Below are 19015 nucleotides of genomic sequence, written 5' to 3'. Positions count from 1 at the left end.
CACGCAGTGAATTTTCATGGGTCAAATGGGAGGTTTTGTTGCTAGCTTTACCCCCCGAGGAACAACAGGAGAGCTGGCCAATGTTCCGTGTGATCGTTGGTCACTACGTGACTCAGTGGTCAAAACAAAACCCATGGGGCCTGACCGCTGAGGCCCGGGCTTTGCCGCCAGCTGTAACTTCCTCATTTCTTTTTGTAGCCGGTGGACCGGGCTCTTGAGGATGGTATCAGATGAAGCTGGTGCAGCCATCCGGTCCTCTCGAGAGTGGGACGGAGGTGGAGAGGCCGCACGATAACCATAGAAATAGCAAGGGGAGGAGTAGGAGCAGTAGCCTTTCTCGGAGGCACCCAGCTCTGAGTTTAGCTAGCCCTTGTCTGCACTGCCTCCTTCCATCCCCCACCCCAGGTTCCACCACGAAGCTTGTGGCATTTTTCTCCAGTAGAGCTAAGCTGACTTGCCCAGGGTCCCAACACCTTCCATGCCAGACTCCCTAAGGGGGAGTTGAGGTCTGTCGGACTCCGCAAAACCCATTCTCTCAATTATTTGGCTTGACAGTCTTTCAAGAAAGGGAGCTTTGGCATAGAAGGAAAAGAAAGCTGCCAGTTAAAGCTCCATGACCGTGGCGGGGGCCTACTTAAACACTTTGCCCTTTGATTTTCTTCTCTGAAAACTGTGCACAGCCCAGAGAGGTTGGGAGGATTAAGTGGAGTAATTAATTTAAAGGCCCTGGCACACAGTAGGCACTAAATAAATGAGGGTTCCCTTTCTCTCAGCAAAAGCCACTTGGATTCCTTGGCCAGATGAAAATCAGGGAAGCATGAACTCAAATGGAAGCTTTCCCGAGGTCTGCCACGAACAGGGCCTGAATTTTCCCAGCTCCGGAGGGAGGCTAGTGAAAATCCCAGCCCTCAGCCACCCAGTGGGTGCCACACCTGACCCAGCAATGGAGATGGTGGCAGGGAACGCCTTTCGTTAAATGGAGAAACCATCGCCATGCAAATATTTAATTTTTTTAAGATTTTATTTATTTATTTGAGAGAGGGAGCACAAAAGCGGGGGGGGGGGGGGGGGGGGGGGGGGGCAGCCTCTGTGCTGAGCGGGGAGCCAGATGTGGGGTTGGATCCTGGGATCATGACCTGAGCCCAAGGCAGACACTTAACTGACTGAGCCACCCAGTCACCCCCAGCCATGCAAAGATTTTAGTGCACAACCTGGCAAAACTGTAGGGACTTCGAGAGAGCTGAAAAAACAAACAAACAACAACAACAACAACAACAAAACTTTTGAGAAAAGAGCTCCTGGCAGGTTGAGGGACTCCTTCCTTGATTGTTGAAGCTTCTAGAAAGTGAGCCCAGTGACTTCTCAAGTGCTGTATTTTTACTGGGCACCGAGTCATACAGCCACCCACCCACCCCTGGCCCCCTATGGCATCTCCCAAGTGGCCTTCCTGCCCGCTGGTCACATCCCCACAGAGGACAGGTCAACGCCTGGGTTTACATCTGGCTCTACCTTGGGCTACGGGGAACTCCCACCCTTTTCTTCAAAGAACTGCCTTGGGCTTTGTAGATAGTTTCTCTATTGTATGTAAATATTCTTTTGATGGTCTTTACAACTTCCTTCCTTCTACTGTGACTTTAGTTTGCTTTGTTTTCCCATCTAAGGATGAATACTGACTTTCAGTTTTAATTTTTACTTTATGAATTTGAGGCTATGAATTTCCACGTAAGCCTGGCTCTAGCAGCATCCCACAAGTTCTGATGTAAAATATCTTCATTCAGGGCACTTCCGGGCTCAGTTGGTTAAGTGTCTGTGTTCATCTCAGGTTATGATCCCGGGGCCTGGAATGAGCCATGTGTCTGGCTCCCTGCTCAGTGGGGAGCTTGCGTCTCCCTCTCCCTCTCCATTCGCCCCACTTGTGCATGCTATCTCTCTCTCTCTCAAATAAATGAAATCTTTTTTTAAAAACTTCATTCATTGTTCAAAGTACTTTCTAATTTTTACTATGATTTCTCCTTTTGCCCAAGCCTTATTTACAAGGAGAATATTTAATTTCCAAATACTTGGTGATTTTCTAGTTATACATATTTTTATTTTTTTAAGGATTTATTTATTGATTTGAGAGAGAGAAAGAGAGAGAGAGGAGGAGCAGAGGGAGAGAATTTTTCAAGCAGACTCCCCGCTAAGCTCAGAGCATGACCAGCCAGATCCCACAACCCATGAGATCATGATCCGAGCTGAAACCAAGAGCTGGATGCCTAACTGACTGAGCCACCCAGGAGCCCCTAGTTATACATATTTTTAAATTGATTTCTACCTTAATTGAACTGTGATCAGGGAACATATTCTAAGTGACTTCAATTGCTTGAAATTTGTTTTGATGTGTTTAATGGCCCAACATATATTTAATTTTTTTTAAACAGACTCTCTCTTTTTTAAAGATTTTTATTTATTTATTTGACAGAGAGAGATCACAAGTAGGCAGAGAGGCAGGCAGAGAGAGAGGAAGGGAAGCAGGCTCCCTGCTGAGCAGAGAGCCTGACACGGGGCTCCATCCCAGGACCCTAAGATCATGACCTAAGCCAAAGGCAGAGGCTTCAACCCACTGAGTCACCCAGGTGCCCCCATATATTTAATTTTGATAAATATCTCATGTACACTTGCAGCATGTGCCCGTGCGTGCGTGTGTGTGTGTCTATGTGTGAATTTTGTTGTTTGTATGGTTCAAATCTTCTGTATTATTCCTGATTCTTTTTGCCTTTATTTTTCTCTATCAGTTATGGAGGAAAGTAACAAGACAGGAATTATAGAAATAATTTAAGTCTCTGAATAAACCACTCATACCCACACTTTTCATTCCTTGGAATCCTTTTAGCTATAATCCCTGCTTGCCAGAACATAAGTATTTGGGAAAGTGTGGTCCAAAGGCTTGCTGGTGGTCTTGGATTTTTCAAGAATAAGGGAATTAGGTTAAAAGTCCTCATCAAGGGGCACCTGGGTGACTCAGTGGGTTAAGCCTCTGCCTTTGGCTCAGGTCATGATCCTGGGGTCCTGGGATTGCGCCCCACGTCAGGCTCTCTGCTCAGCAGGGAGCCTGCTTCCCTTCCTCTCTCTCTGCCTGCCTCTCTGCCTACTTGTGATCTGTCAAATAAATAAATAAATAAATAAATTTTAAAAGTCCACATCAAGATTGTGGGTTTCTCTGTTTCCTCTTTTTTTTCCCCAGTCACTTTTTGCTTTATATTTTGAGGCTGTGTTATTATGTACATACATGATTGTTTTACCTTCCCAGCAGACTGACCCTTTCTTTATCAAATGTCCTTTATCTCTCATAGTGCTTCTTATTCTTAAGTCCACTTGATTTGCTATTACGGTAGCTATGCCAGCTTTCTTTTGGTTAATGGTTTCGTGGTATAGCTTTTCTATCCTTTTGCTTTCAACCTTTTTGTATCTTTACACAGAAAGGAAGGGCATTGTGTCAAATGCCTCAAAGAATATCAGGCTCATTTTAGTACGTTTCCCTTCTCTCTGAAATCTTGGCCCTTCAAATTCTTGCCTCCTGGGTATCCCTGAACTTTAAGTTTTTTCTCCCTATGCCATGAGACTTCCAAAAGCTCCATGGACTCCCCAGGGTCTTGGTTGTCATTTTTCACTTGGCTTCTTAGACTCTTGGCCTCAAGTTTCCTAAGAATCAGCAGATGCCTCCAGAAGGGGATTGAATACAGAATGCCAGATTCTCCTCCATGCACTTCCCTTCTCTCTGGGATCCTGGCTACTATAGACCAAATGTTGGCATGCCCCCCAAATGCATATGTTGAAATCCTAATCCCTGATGTGACGGCATTAGGAGGTGAGGGCCTTTGGGAGATGATTAGGTCATGATGGCAGAGCCCTTGGGAATGGGATTAGTGTCTTTACAAAAGAGACCCCAGAGAGATCCCTTACCCCTTCCACTATGGAAGGTTGTGGTGAAAAGATGGTAGTCTATAAACCAGGAAGCAGGTCCGACACCTCACCAGACACCAAATCTGCCAATGTCTTGATGTTAGACTTCCCAGTGTTGAGGACTGTGAGAAATAAATGTTTGTTGTTTAAACCAACGACCACTGTTTTTTGCTCTGGCAGCCCAAGAGGACTAAGATACTGACCTTTTAAGACCTCGTTCTTCTGGAAGCTCTCTGAAGCTTTCAACCACATTCTTTGTATTTCTGCACCCCTCTTCTTGTCAGTCTTTGTGGAAAAGCTAGTCTGCAAAAACTCCTCCAACACTGTCAGAAGTAGATGCTGAGGTGAACACTTTAGATGGTCATTTAATCTGGGTAAGCCTCAGTTTGCTCATGAGTAAAATGGGGGCATATGAGACACACCTCATGGGGTTGTTTTGAGGCTTGGATATATATTAAATATACTTTGTAAGCCTAAAAGCTATTTAAACACAAGCTGCTATTATTAGGTTTTTATATGATTAAGGTTCCTGATGAAAAATAGTGCTGGGTGTCCATATATGGCTTTTTAAAAGGCTTTATGTATTTATTTGAGAGAGAGAGAGAGAGCAGAAGAGCAGGGGAGGGTGGAGGAGGGACGGAGGGAGAGGGAGATGCAGATTCCTCGCTGAGCAGGGAGCCTGACGCAAGACTCAATCCCAGGACCCTGAGATCATGACCTGAGCTGAAGGCAGACGCTTAACTGACTGAGCCACCCAGGTACCCCCAAGGCAGTTTGTTTATGTATCCAAGTCTATCTGGGGGCATGACTAGAGGTTCCTTCTGCTGGGAACTTGGGTTGCTATGACTGCTGACTTGTTTGGTAGAACAAGTTACTGGGTAGAATGTCCCAGAACACCATTCCAAGCACTTTCTCTGAGGGCTCACTTGTGAAAACTTGTGAAAGGCTATCAGCAAGACTTCTGGAACACTTTCTCCCAAGTACACATCTTTTTGGCTAGCAAGGGTTTACCTAAAAGGACTGGCAGGATTGTGTGTTAACTCTACTTCGATAAAAAAAGAAAAGAAAAGAATTAAAAGGGGTGAAAACTACTGGTGTCCATGCTTCATTCTGAGATGAATAGCCCCTGGGATTTCTGTCCCACTGGTTACAATCTTTGGGTTCATCCACCTTCTCCCCTGAGCAAGTCTGGCTCAGCTCAGGTGGTATAAGAGGGTTGCACAACTTGTTGGTCTATTCTGAGTAAATGCATCGCCTGCACCCCTTTCTCTTCCTGTCCTGTCAGATCTACATTTGCCTACCGTTGTGGAGCTCTGTGGCTTTTTCTCCCTGCGCAAGGTAAGAAGCCGCCTGGCAACACAAAGATGCATCTGTCCATCACTTTTTGAGAAGACCACTTTACCTCTTTCCTGCTGAGTGGTGGATGATAAGACCTGCTTCCTGTTCATTCTGCTTGGCATTTGAAATATCACCTTTCATATCTGTTATCATGTCCCAGGATCCTGATGTCTTTTTTTGTCTTGAGGAACCCTGCTGTAACTTGAATCGGGCATTAAGAGCTGCACAATGCCATCCCTGATCAGGCCTCAAACACACTTGACCTACAAATGTTAACTCAGAGGGGTATCAGTGTGATTCAGAACCACACATTAACACCTGAGCTCCAACCAGCCTTTTGAATTGGCTAACATGTTCCTTGCCTGACCTGATGGAATAGAACACCAGACACTGTGGGGGCGAGTGAGAAGGAAAGTTCTAGATGCTAAAGCCATGGTTCTTACCTGGGAGGTGGGAACAATACTTTCAAAATGCAAATTCCAAGCTATACCTTAGTTTTACTGAATCAGAACCCAGAGTGGAGACAACACTTCCCCTTTCCTTCTTCTTTCCCTATCCAATAAGAATCATGGTGTCCAAGCACAGAGGGGCTGAAGGCACTCGCATCTGAGGGTGATGAGTTCAGTGCCATTTTGATTGTTCCATGGTTTAACAGACAGTCAAGAATGAAATTATCAGACTACCAAAATCTTACGTACAAGACACCTGGTTCAGCCACACTGCTTATTCACTCTGTATCTAGAAGTAATAAACTTGATCTTTCAAACAACACTTTTTCAAATGGGAAATGCACTAATGAGAATAGGTGCTTGAAAAAAGTTCAGTGTCTGACTGGTTGGTTTTCGTTGTTGATGCCATCGATGCTATCAATGAAATGATGAAGAATCAGGTGTGATTCTCTGCTGTGCCTTTGGAGGTTCCAGAGAAAAACTGGCTGCCTGGTTTCAGGTTGATTTATACCAAATACTTCTTCATTATGCTATGGATTTCATGGTCAAGTTGGATCTGCTTTTCCCCATTCTCAAAATTTTAGGAATATATGTTTACAATTTTTGAACTTTCTTGGAAAGACGTATAGGTATAAGCAGTCTTCAAATGTTTATTCCTGGAGCAAGGAAGTTTTTAGATAGGTATTCTAAAGAAATAAGCTTCTATTTTTTTTTTCTGTACCTGGAATAGTTGTCAATACTATTACGTTATTTAGATGAGCTCAGGGGTCTTTTTCTGTTCAACATTACATGCTCAGGACAGTGCACAATGCCTGGCATGCAGAAGGTACTCAATGAACATTTGTTAAATTAATGGGTTGATAGTTAAATGTTACCTGCATGTCTATGGATAAGTCATTCACTTGTTTTGTCCTCATTCTTCTCTCCTGTAAAATGGGACCAATAATGAATAACCCTTGGAGTATCGGGAAGAAAAGAATTATAGTGGGGACTGTGACTTGCCTCTTGGATCTCCTTTATGGAATGAAGAACTCATTCCCCTAGGGGTTGGGAGTGTTGAGTCCCAACAGCCTTAAGCTGAGCCCCACTTTGTGATTTGTCTTAGCTGCAGAGAGCTCCCTAGCCCAAGGTCATGCTCCTTCCACATGGTATCCCATACCCAGCCACTATTTAGTACAACATATAAAGGCTCAGCTTCCTTGCTTCAACTCAGAACAACTATGATGAGCCATTTCAGGTCTAGAGCTTTCCAGGGGGTCATCTGAGGCCTTCAGTGGAACTGGACTGACTATAGTTCAGATTCTTGGTCTGGCCCCCCCTGCTTCTTGCCCCTCTCTTCCCTGGGTGTTGATCCCAAGAGCAAGGCCTAAAAAATCTAGAGTCTGGTTCCACAGGAATCCAACCAGAGACAGCAGAACACAGTATGTGCTAAATAAAACACTTATGGGGGTCTGGTGGCCAAGCTAAGGCAAGGATCCACTGCAACACCTCCCAGCCCAAGAAATAGGCTCTTCTGTGAGCTCCAAGATCCTAATAAAATTGTTTTCTATTAACCTTTCTCCGAGGGAGTTGCTGCAGTGGTCCGCAGTAGACCATAGACCTTCATCCTTTCCCGAGGGCATACAGCTATCCCCCACTTTTCAAAGTCTTCCCTTAGGCCACTTCACTTTTACAAAATACCTACATCTGGGCCTGTTTTTGCTAACCGAATGAAGACTGAACAGGACTTCTGCTTTTATGAGGGAAAAGGCAAAGAGTGAAAATAGCAGCAAAATTAGCATTCCACGTTTGTGTTGCAGCGAACCGTCAAAGAGGTGGTGAGAGGGGCCCCCCAAGCTCCTTCCCCCAGAACTCCACTCAGCACCTCCACATCAGGCCGCTGAGCTTTGAACTGTGTCTGTGAGCATCTATGCTTTATCTTGATGTATTTTATGCATCCGTTAGCAAGATGTGGCCTAAGGTATCAGACAAGTCTAAGAGAGGTGATTTTGGGGGTCGGGGAATGCTCAAAAATTCCTCCATATAAACGAACAGCAATTGCTTCTTTGCTTTATGTCAATGTGGCTTAGGGGAGGTTTTGCCAAGAACACCCGACTTGGGGATAGCAGGGCAAACCCATAGTGTCATAGATTAGAGAGTGGACTTTGGAATCAGGCAGCCCTGGGTGCAGGTGTCAACAACCATTCATCAGGTCTAGGCTATGTGATGAGTCATCCTTCTTGCCCTCAGTTTCTTCATCCTCAAAATGGGAATTTTAAAATCCCTGCCTCTTGCGGTTGTTGCGAGAATGCACGGAATGGTAGGTACAGCTTGTAGCATGGGGCTGGTTAGTGCTTAATAAGAGGGACCATTACTAGGCTGGGCTCAATGGAAATTGATAACGCCATCTGGGCTGGGGAGTGACCACAGAGATGGAGGGAGGTGGGCTACGCTCACGTCGGGGGTGGCCAATCTCATGCCCATCCAGGGAAGGACTTTGTATGGCAGCCCAGGTGGAGATGCAGGGATCTCCCTGCCCAAGAGCACGCCCTTGGCTTTGCAAAGACTGAAAGTGAAAGAGGGAATACATTCCCAACCGTTTGGTGCCAACGCAGGAGCGCCCTGAGCTCTGTGGGGGAGGGGGACTGTTCGGGACTCTGTCCAGCCTGCATCACGGCTCGGCTTCTCCCTCTGCCCAGTCCTGCCCCTGCCTCCTGCCTTCTGCCATTGAGGGTCTATCCTTCCGAAATAGCCTTCACCCTAAACTCCATCACAGGGGCTGCTCCGGAGACTCCAACCTATAACAAAGTCTGAAAGCACAATTAAAGGGGACGTCTTCAGGCCCCACCTCCCCCCAAAGCCCCCCTCCACACTTCCTTTGTTCATCCTTTTATCTTTCAATCTTATCCCTTTGTCTGTGTTTTGTACTCTCCCTATTCAGAGCATTTCGTTTTAATGGCCTGTTGTACACAGCTTGTCCAGGAGCTGTCAGGTCGTGGCAGAAGCCTATTTAGACAAGTTGTCAGGTTGAACGGGAGAGGGGGGAAAAAAATCCCAAATCAATGTGTTTTCGCATGCAATCACACGTGGGCTAATTTATCTGTAGCCACGTTCTACCCCGCCAGTTTGGCATAAGGGTCCTCAGACAAGGGGGCTGTGCGTTGGCTGATTAACAGAGCGATTTTTATTGGGAGAAGGACAACACAATTGTTTTATGGTAATTATCACCATTTGAACCTGCACACACGCTCCTGGGGAAGATTAAAGAAAAGGCTCTGTACGGATGATGAAGCAACTCGAAACGTGCGTTGGCTAGAGAAGGCTGGAACTATTTAGAATATTAACGTTTTCTACCTTGTGAAAGCCCCTGGGAGGCCCCAGATTGGCTAACTTTTTAAATAGCCCCTGTGCCTTATCTGTAGGACTGAACACAAGTACATTCCGTTTATGGAGTTGGGGAAACAGGACGGTGCTGGCTAGGATGACTTGCCTAGAGACAACAATCCAGTCTATTTCAAGGCTAAGGACAGAGTCTTTCTGAAGTCCTGCGCTGGGCCAGGAAACATCCTCACATTTGCACTTCGTGAAAGCAAAAAACCAAAACCGAAAAACTGAGCGAGAAAACACACATACACACCACTCACGCTCACACACACGGAGGAGAGTGTTTTTTGTTGTTGTTGTTTTTGTTGTCTTTTTTTTTTTTTTTTTTTTTTTTTTTTGAGTGTTGGGACTGTGATGGTTTTAAACTTGAAACATGCTACAAACTACAAAACACTTCCCAGGTGAATTGAAACCTCCAATGGGGGAAAACACAGACTTTGGTATTTTCTTCTTTGATATTTGATAATTCTCATTGCATTTTTCTTTTTTTGGTCCATTCCCACTGTCATGTCTGAGTTTAGGACAAGGACAGAGTGAGAAAGTCTGTCACCGCAAGGCAAAACAGCTGTAAAAATGGTCTGCTAACCAGAATATGGCTGTTTTAAAGGTTTGTGGCATATGATTAGCTTAACAGAATCTTGCTTAAATAGGGAAGAATAAACCCTCTTGAGTCTGTTTCTCTTCTGAAATTTGAAAGTTGATGGTCCTGGGGGCTGACTTGTGGAGATCTTCCCACTTCTACCACTTTCTCTGCTTTTTTTCCCCCTTCCCTTTTACAGGTAAGAATCATTAAGTGATGCCTCTCTCCTTGTGGCTGGAGCAGGAGAGTGGAAGGCCAGGAGCATTCCCGACAGTCATTTTGTTAAGAAAACCCAGGCCTGGGAATCAAAACAGCTCTCTTCCCCCGCCTCGCAAACGAAGAAGACAGATGAAAAGTCTGGAAACTCCCACCCAATTAAGAAATGCTTGCCCCAGAAAGGAACATTAGAAAGTTGAGCTGCTAAGAGCAATTTAGAGCCCGCAGCCAGGCTTCCATTCTGCTGCCATTTCTAGAATGTCTTAGAAAGACAGATTTTATAATTGAAAATTAAAACATTTGACATGCAAATGTAAGAGTTAATTTTTCCCCTTTGTAAGGCCACTGAAAATTTTTGCTAAGGGAGAGAAAATCAATTCTCCATTAAAAGAAGATGCTCAAACGAAACAAGGCATTTACCATTTGTTTTGTAATTATGCACTTGGAGGGATGAGACTGGCGATGGGATATATATGGGAGCAGACATCTCTCAGCTGTGGCTTCACACCTGAGATCTGTGTGTGTGTGTGTGTGTGTGTGTGTGTGTGTGTGTGTGTGTGTTTAATCATCAGCTGATCGCTCTCAATTTGCTGTGGTTTTCTAGAAAACAAATTTTGGTCTCCGTTTGGTTTCTCTCGAAATCACCAAAGATCATTTCTTTATTCACCAGGCTAAATGGGGGATGGACAGCACGTGTGAGGCACTGGGCTAGACGCAAGGAACAAAGCTACAGCCACAGCCTGTGCTCTGAAATTACACACAGTCTCGTGGCAGAGCGGACAAAGTGGTCAGAATTCACAGCCAGGCAGATAGATTCCCAGTGTGTGCTCTTCACCTTGACACTGGGGATGTGGTGACCAGCTGGGGTCGGTGGGATTGAGGTAGGCTTGGGATGGGGACGAGTCAAGTAAAACACTCCAGAAGAGATGATCTAAGGGCCTCAGAAATACTTCCATTGGCCACTGGCTTTTCTGGACTTTTCTGGAGTCAGGATGAATATGCACAGAAACCTAAACAGTGTGCATGTTGGAAAGCTGACAGCAAGGAGAGAGGTGGCTTCTAGGACATGCCTCCATGGAAGAAGGGTCCACACGACTCTAGGGTGGCTGTGCTGTAGGGTAGTATTTCTGTACCTCTTATCTTGGAACCTTAGTGCTCTCTGAGATGGTAACGGGCATTCTGCCAACAGGATGCCAGGGTCAAGTAAGTTTGGAAAATCAGTTTGGTTCAATAAAGGTAAATGGGTGTGTTTGCTTCACATTTGCAACAGCCTTTTAGCATGCTCGTGTATACTGTAAAACTCCAACAGGGGAATAGAATTTCAGCACATATTCTTTGTAGAAAGCCCTGTGAAGATCTCACAGAACAAGAGCGTCCCAGAGAATGCAGTCCAGCAAACGATGTCTTCCAGGAGGCATGGAAGGGGTGAAGCTGTCTGGAACCCTGAAGCCTGTTTTGCCCCCTTGGCAGCGTGGTAAGAGAAGCCCTCCACTGGGTGGCCCGTGGTGTGTTGTGGTCTTGGTGCTTGGTTCCTTTCCTTCTGACAGTGACCCAGCCTGTGTCTCATTACGGGAGCCCTTTCCCTGGCTCTCTGCTCCTTTGGTCCCTGGTTGCCTCCTCAAGGTTATGGCCTCCCTGCTTCAGTTCACCTTCCAGGACCTGTGAAGTCAGCCTGTTACTCCAGCAGGAGCTGACTTTTCTGAACTTGGCCTTTGAACATGGGGAACCTGTTAGTCTTAACCTTCAAGTTGGCTCAGCTTCTCCTGCTGGTTTCTCCTAACTAAATCCGCCCCTCTGCTTCTTCCTCCATTTCTTTTCCCTCCCTCCCTCCCTTCCCCCTTGCCCTCCTTCAACATTTATGATGCATGTTCTATGGCCGCCACAGAGTTACGACGGTTTTACTGCAGTCGTTCATGACTTCTGGGTCATATCAGAGTTCTGAATCAACGGGCCAAACTCCAGTCCCGTGCCTGCCTCCTAACTGGTGCATTGAGGGGACATAGTTATTGCAAGGGGCATGTGTGAGGGGCCTGGTGAAAGCCTTGCTAGATAACATGTCCTTCACATATGATTTACAAATCACCGATATCCTGTTGTGATTAAAAGCATTTTGTGTAGGTACGATTGGGACTCATAAAGTAGATTTTAATTTATATGGATTAACATTGCTTTGTCATTATGTATTTTTTAAAGTTTTTTAAAGATTTTAATTTCTTTTTTTTTTGAAAGATATATGCATTTATGAGAGAGAGAGAGAGTGTGCGTGCGTGCGTGCATTCGTGCACGTGAGCAGGAGGGGCAGAAAGACTCTGCACTGAGCACAACCCCACTTGGGGCTGCATCTCACAGCTCTGAGATCACGACCTGAGCCAAAACCGAGTTGGATACTCAACCAACTATGCCACCCAGGGGCCCCTAAAGATTTGATTTTCAAGTAATCTCTACACCAAGCATGGGGCTCAAACTTACAGCCTTGAGATCAAGAGTCTCTTGCTCTACCGACTGAGCCAGCCAGGTGCCCCTGTCATTAATCAATACATGCTATAAGTACATTATCTTGTTGGTATCTATAGATTTTTTTAATGTTGAGAGGGGGTCCTTTATCCCACCTATGCCTCGGGCTTTGAAGTCAGCCAAACACCAGCTCAAATCCCACTTCTGTTATACATTAGCTGAGTGACTTTGGGCAAGTTGTTTCCCTTTTAAAACCTTAATTTCCTTACCTGGAAATGGGAATCATCATGTGTACTTCGTGGGTGCCATGGAGATGAAATGATGAATGCAAACCGCCTACCAAATTGCGTAATTGCTCAACAAGCGATTATGGATGTGCTTATGACAAAAAAGAAAAGGAAGAAAAAGAAAAGGGGAAAGTGGAGGGGGACAGAAAGACACTAACCAGGACCTGGACAGAAATACTTGGGACCAGAAATACCAGGGGAGATTAAAAACCCGTTTTCACTGCCATTACAAATCTGCTATATCTTTGAGTTGCACAGACCCATTAACAGCCTACATGCTGCCAAGAGTGCTGCCCAATGCTAGGGAACACTTGTAACATTTTGGCTACTCCACGTTTGAGCTTTCTTCCCATGGTCCCAGTTGGAGTTTGGTGGGAGACGAGGAGCTGGATGACTCCTACTGATTAGCGGGAACCTCAGGAGGCATTTTTCTCAAGTCTTTGAGCTGATACCCTGCCAACAAATTCTCCTTTGACTTTAGTTATCTAGGGTCAGTTTCTGGCATTCGCAACCAAGAGAGCCACCCAGTACACCCATGATACAGACTTGATCTCATCTGGCCGGTCTGAGATGGGCAGGCTCCAGATCTGATGATCAAACCAGAAACTTTCGGCTCAGCCCCGTTCCCACTGCAGAGACTTGGCGGACGACAATCGCGCCTGGTTTCACAGTCTGGTTGGTGGCAGAAGACCCGTTACTCCTCACTCCTCCTCTGTCCCTCGGTGTCTGACTTCTTCCAGCTGTCGTGGGGGGAAGGCAGTGGAGGAATGGCCACAAAGGCTGCCTAGGGCCATGTACAGCGAGGTCTTGACTGGTGGCTCTGTCCCACGGCTGAGTCACCTTTGCAGGACCCCTTCATCCCAGAGAACATGGCAGCAGTTCAACCAGTGCAAGGGGGTGAACGATAATGCCGACTCCCCCTCCTCTGTCCCCTCCTCCCTCCCCACACATACTGCACCCCAGGGATCAGCCCTCCAGGGTGACCTCTGGATGTCCCACCCCGGGCACACCCTGTTGTTTGCAGTGGAAAAGACTGCCCTAAAATCCTAGTCTCCCTGAAAGTGCTCCACGGAGCCCAGACGCCTGCAAAGCACTCTCGTTTTGTTTTCGCATTTCAGATGTTAATTATAAGGAAGAGAATTAGGCATATAAAACAAATTACATTGGCAGCGTTTGCTTCACTCGTGCACCACAGGGCCCAGGCGCCCCTAATGAGATGTGACTACAGATCATCGTGCTTCCTGCAAACAGCCAATTGCTTCTAACGTGGCGGAGTCTTCTTGTGTTGCCTGAGAATCAGCCACAGGTGTAGGATTTGACTCGTGAGCATCGCTCCCCCCAGGGAAGGGCAGTTAGGTCAACAGCAGGGTGAGGAAGGCTGGAAGGAGAGAGAGGCAGAACCCTCCCAGGCTTTAGATCTTCCCCCAAATCTCCAATAGGGCTCCTCCTCCACCCACCACAGCCACCCCAAATAAATGCACAACCCAAGAACAAGCAGCGTATCTTGGTCCTTTCTAGAAAAACAAACTCTGCAGCTGCCACGAGATGCAAGCCATGAACACTGTCTTTTCCCAGTGCTTAATAATATTAATGTCCCTAGCGAAGAACAAACAGGCGTTCTACCATGGGTCGAAAACTGTTTGTGAGTTTAATTGGAAAACATTACTTAATGTTTCCCTTAATTGGAATTAATTACAAGACCCTAGTGAAGAAATAACTCCATATGCGAGATTCGAAGACCTCACACTGTGATGTGAAATTTCCCTTAGAGAGTTCGCCCCATCGGATGTGCTCTGACAACCTACAGAATTCGTGCACCTAAATGTGTTGTGGGCGCCTGTCTTGAGCGCAAAGGACACTGGCTTGTTGGTAAACAATAGGGAGACTCAGCGATGTTGAGTCTGAGGAGATGGCACAGGGAAGCAGGGTGACTTCTTGATCTATTAGTGAATGGAAGGGTTTGGAGTTTTCTCAAGTTCTTCAAGCTCCAACACTCCGGGTTTCTCATTTCCGAACCCCAGGATTCTGTCTTGAAATTGCTAACTGGGAGACAGAATTGAAACAAAAGACAGACTTGTATTTATTTATTTAAAAGAGGGAAAGGGCCGAAGGAGAGAGAGAATCTTAAGCGGGCTCCACACCCAGCTCGCAGTCAGACGCACATGGGATTTGATCTCAGTACCCTGAGATGGTGACCTGAGCCGAAGTCAAGAGTCGGGACTGAGCCACCCAGGAGCCCCTGAAAGAAGGAACGAGACAGTCCTGGAGAAATGATCTTGATTGGATTTCCAGATTTGCATAGGGATAGTTGGTGTTACCTACCTGCAGAAACAGATTTTTTTTTTAAGGAAAATCCTCTTTTTTTTTTTTTTTTTTTTTGCTCAATCCTTGAGCTAAAAGTCAAATGTGCAGTCCTTTTGAAAACAACCTTTGAAAGCAACTCATGACCACATACTAGTTTGCATGAATCAAACCACAGTCGGCAAAACCGTGTGTGCACATAGATCCAGCCATCGTGTGCTCTTAAGAGTCTCCTGAGCCGTGTTCTGAAGACAGGAAGGGTTGTATGACCCATGATCACGGGTCCAGTGGAGAAGAGGGAAGGTCAACGATTAAATAAGCTTTGGAAACACGGAATCAAATAAAGTTATATAGGTTTCTTCATAACAGGCTTCTCAGAGCATTGGTCATGCCAAGGGGCTTTGTCACTTTCCTAGGACACACAGTTTGCAGTGTGATCTTATTTGACTTTGGAACTCATTTTTATTGGCGTGTCAACAATTCATGGCAGACCAGAGTTCTGCAGAATCAGCTTAATATGCTTGAGAACACTTTAGTATTTCAGCCGGAAGTCCAAGAAAACAAGCTTAGAAGAAAAAATAAGCTAGGAGGGGGCGCCTGGGTGGCTCAGTTGGTTAAGGGACTGCCCTTGGCTCAGGTCATGATCCCAGAGTCCTGGGATCGAGTCCTGCATCGGGGTTCCAGCTCTACAGGGAGTCTGCTTCTCCCTCTGACCTTCTCCCCTCTCATGTTCTCTCTCACTGTCTCTCTCCCTTAAATAAATAAATAAAATCTTTAAAAAAAATAAGCTACGAAAATATGGAGAACCGTGGACTTGAATACATTTCCTTAGTGATAGGATTCAAATCAGTATATGAAAGAATTTGCCATTAACAATCAGAATAATTGTTAAATCGGATAAAGTACGATCAAATGATTTCTTATAAGTGGCAAGTATAAAACCTAATGATATATTAAATTTGCTCTCTTTAAAAGAGGTACAATTCTACTTTGCTCTTAGAAGATCTTCAAGTTGTATGATTTAAAGGGTTATAGAGAAGATGAATGATTGATAGTGATTTTGTTTTTCTACTTTAATAGCTAGTGAATCCAAATCTATTAACAGAAATTCTAGTTTCAAAGAAACAGAATTCTAGTTTCTTTGTGCTAAGAATAGGGAGTAAATTTCTAAGTGCATAGAGGGACTTGTGGCTGTGACATTCTTATTATTATTAGCATGACTTGGGTATGCTTTAACCCAGGAAAATCTGTTTTGTAAGTGACCATTACATAAGGCTTCCTCTAGAGAACAAAAATGACCCTTGGAATGTAGATAGCAAGAGACCAAATAGAGGTGTACGAGTCAGAAGTTTCCAGAATAAGGATATTTCTTATGTGGGTGGTAAATCTTTTTTTTTTTTTTTTTTTTCCGCAAGTCATGAGATCACGTATTTCCTTCAAAAGAACAGATGCTTTAGGAAGAAATTTTGAAGTGAGGACAAGATTTCATTCTGAGCATAAAGAGTTTTTGTACGTATTTGTTAGCAATACCCTCCAAAACTCAATTTATTATTTGCGATCGGGTTAACAGTAATGTCTTTGTTCCTCTCCTTTCCTTTCCCATGTTGCTGAGTGCCCAGTATCAGTGATGTCAAAAGAAGTCAGGAGGGAGAAAAAAGAGATCACAAAATCGGATGGAATAATTTATCGGAAGGGGTACTTCCTGCATGCACTGTAATTTTGTTTTCAAGTAGGAATTTTAAACCTTTACTCCGGGAGTCTTTGCCTCCTGGGAAAAGGAGGTTTCCCTCATACCAGACCATCCCTCATCCTAACGGCGACTGTTATGCTTCTAGTTGAAAAGACACTGGGTTTATGCTGTACAGCATGTGCAACTGGGACAAGGGACTGCAAAGGCTGATTGATGGAATTCGCAGCAGGCCGTCAGAATGCCCCACGAGGCGTGTGGCTGGTGTGCCCCAATTCCCACACGGGGCCGCGGGGCCGGGGATGAGCTGGGCCACATGGGGTGGGCTGCGCTGCTCAACCTTGCTCAGCTTAGCTGTGTTGACACCAGCCAGGGGCACCTCAAGCTGTCTGGGGCTGTGCACTAACCAAGTCTGGCAGACGCTTTTGCCACCGGCTCCCACTTCCCAGCAAGTAGGGTCTTTACTTGAAGCCCTGGGAAACCCACCCTTCTCCTCCAAGAGGAGATGGCAGAGGTGAGGCCTGCCTTTATTTCATATTATAATGAAAGGAGGGTTACATGCCAGCAGGATATTAAAACCATAAATACTATAAAAGATGAGTTCGCAAACACCGATTCCTCAGAGAAATCTTTTCTTAGACCCCAGACTAGGTGAGGACCCTCTCTAATATAACGCCCTGAATGCCTCCTTCGTGGCCCTTGCTGGTGTTGTCATGAACTAATGTCCTCTTGGAGGAATTTTTTTCTTTCTTACTGGTCCTCAAAATTCTAATGTTAATTCTCTAAGGGTGGAGACCCCTCTGTCTTTCTCCCTAGCACCCAAGGCCAAATGGATTCTAGGCCTGCCCTGGCCTGTCCTCCTCTCCCCTCCCCTTCCCTTCGTGAATAATTTAGTCCTAAAGCCATTAGGTTGGGCAGAATGGGGTAGGTGTCCAGGGGGGTGGGAAGGGGAGGGGGTGTGGAAGCCTAGACTTGGATGGGCTCGTTTCACTTGTGTCCCAGAACAGGAAATTCTTGGCCTACTCAGCCACTTTGGGAAGTGGGGGGGGAGAGGGCCATCAAATTATGAGTGCAATTAGACAAAACATCTGTTAGATTGATTTTTTTTTTCATTGTTTCAACCAGTTCTTGTGGCTTTGTAGAGACAGATCACTAGTTAATTTAGTTTGATGACCAATAGTATCTGTTCTAATTGAATTTTTGACTGGATGTTTGGGAGTCATAAAAAGATATGTGTATTTGTGTGTGTGTGTGTGTGTGCGCGCGCACGCGCATGTGCGTGCATGTGTGTGTGTGCACATGCGTATGCTGTAGTAGAAAGATCACAGCCTTTGAAATCAGATAGACTCTGCTTTAATCCTCTGTTTCTTCCTTCATAATATACGATCAATGAGAAATTTGCTTGTGGGCTTGTGGTGATTATTTGAAATAAGCTGTCCATATTCATTTATGATAGACCCTTGACATCAGATGTTCAAACACGGGAGTGCTGCGTATATTTCTGCGCCATGGACCACTTTGGCAGTTTTGTGAAGCCAATGCATTCCCTCTCAAAAGAATGTTTTTGAGATGCATCAAAAATACATCAGATTCAAAAGGGAGCCAATTATATTGAAATGTAGTTATCAAAATATTAGTAAACACATTTGTGAGATAGTAATTGATGTGTTTTATTGATATATTCAACAGCAAGTTCTAGTGACAGGTCTAATAGCTGGCATAATTTTGAAGCACAGATGAGCAGAAATGATAGATTGAGATATTCTGAACAACCACAACGATATGAACGGATGTGACGTTTATCGGTGGCAAAAGACACTAATAAAATGGCGGCCTGTTTCCTACGTTCGCGAACAAAGAAAATGCTGAATTTTATTAGATTTTTCCCCCTTTTCAAATTTTTATTTACATTTTAGTTAGTCCACATACAGCACAATATTAGTTTCAGTGATTCACCGCTTACCTACAATGCCCAGTGCTCATGAAAATGCTACATTTCAATTAGAGGTCAGGGAGTCTAAAAATGACAACCTTTTCGCATCTCAGTCCACAGACCTCTGAATTCGAATTCCTCCTTGGATCCCAGGTTAAAACCCCTAGTATAAGGTGACATTGACTTTCGTCCACCTGTCTAAGCCTCTTAATTTCCCCCCAGCTGCTGTCATAGGCTTGTCTTCACCTGGGGCTTCTGGAGGCGATGTCTGTGACCTGGGGCAGCATGTGACCCAGTGGAGCCAGTGTGTGCTTGCACGTGGAGAGACCTCGGAAACGTCCCAGTTAAGTTCCCTCTGCCTCCTTACTGAGGGGTCCCATGTGTCCAGCGCCGCGGACACTTTCTAATCCCTATCCCTGACCATGCCAGCCAGGTTTGCTTTGGAGGAAATGCCAATGTCGCCAT

The 19015-nt window shown here is 45.3% G+C and overlaps 1 long non-coding RNA gene across 2 annotated transcripts in view; it reads left to right on the top strand.

The window, feature by feature from the left end:
• The window catches only part of LOC132007405 (uncharacterized), a 42643-nt gene extending 23737 nt beyond the window's left edge, over positions 1-18906 (top strand). The window contains exon 4 of one of the 2 annotated variants that reach the window (XR_009401342.1): positions 18773-18906. This is a non-coding gene — a long non-coding RNA (uncharacterized LOC132007405). Of the gene's footprint in view, positions 1-9871; positions 10213-18772 lie in introns of those variants that run through there. The other variant, XR_009401340.1, reaches the window with a different exon arrangement.
• Positions 18907-19015: the final 109 nt, after the last annotated feature.

Source organism: Mustela nigripes, chromosome X (genome assembly GCF_022355385.1).
Source record: "Mustela nigripes isolate SB6536 chromosome X, MUSNIG.SB6536, whole genome shotgun sequence".
Lineage (NCBI taxonomy): Eukaryota > Metazoa > Chordata > Mammalia > Carnivora > Mustelidae > Mustela > Mustela nigripes.
This window is presented reverse-complemented; position numbering and strand designations above follow the sequence as displayed.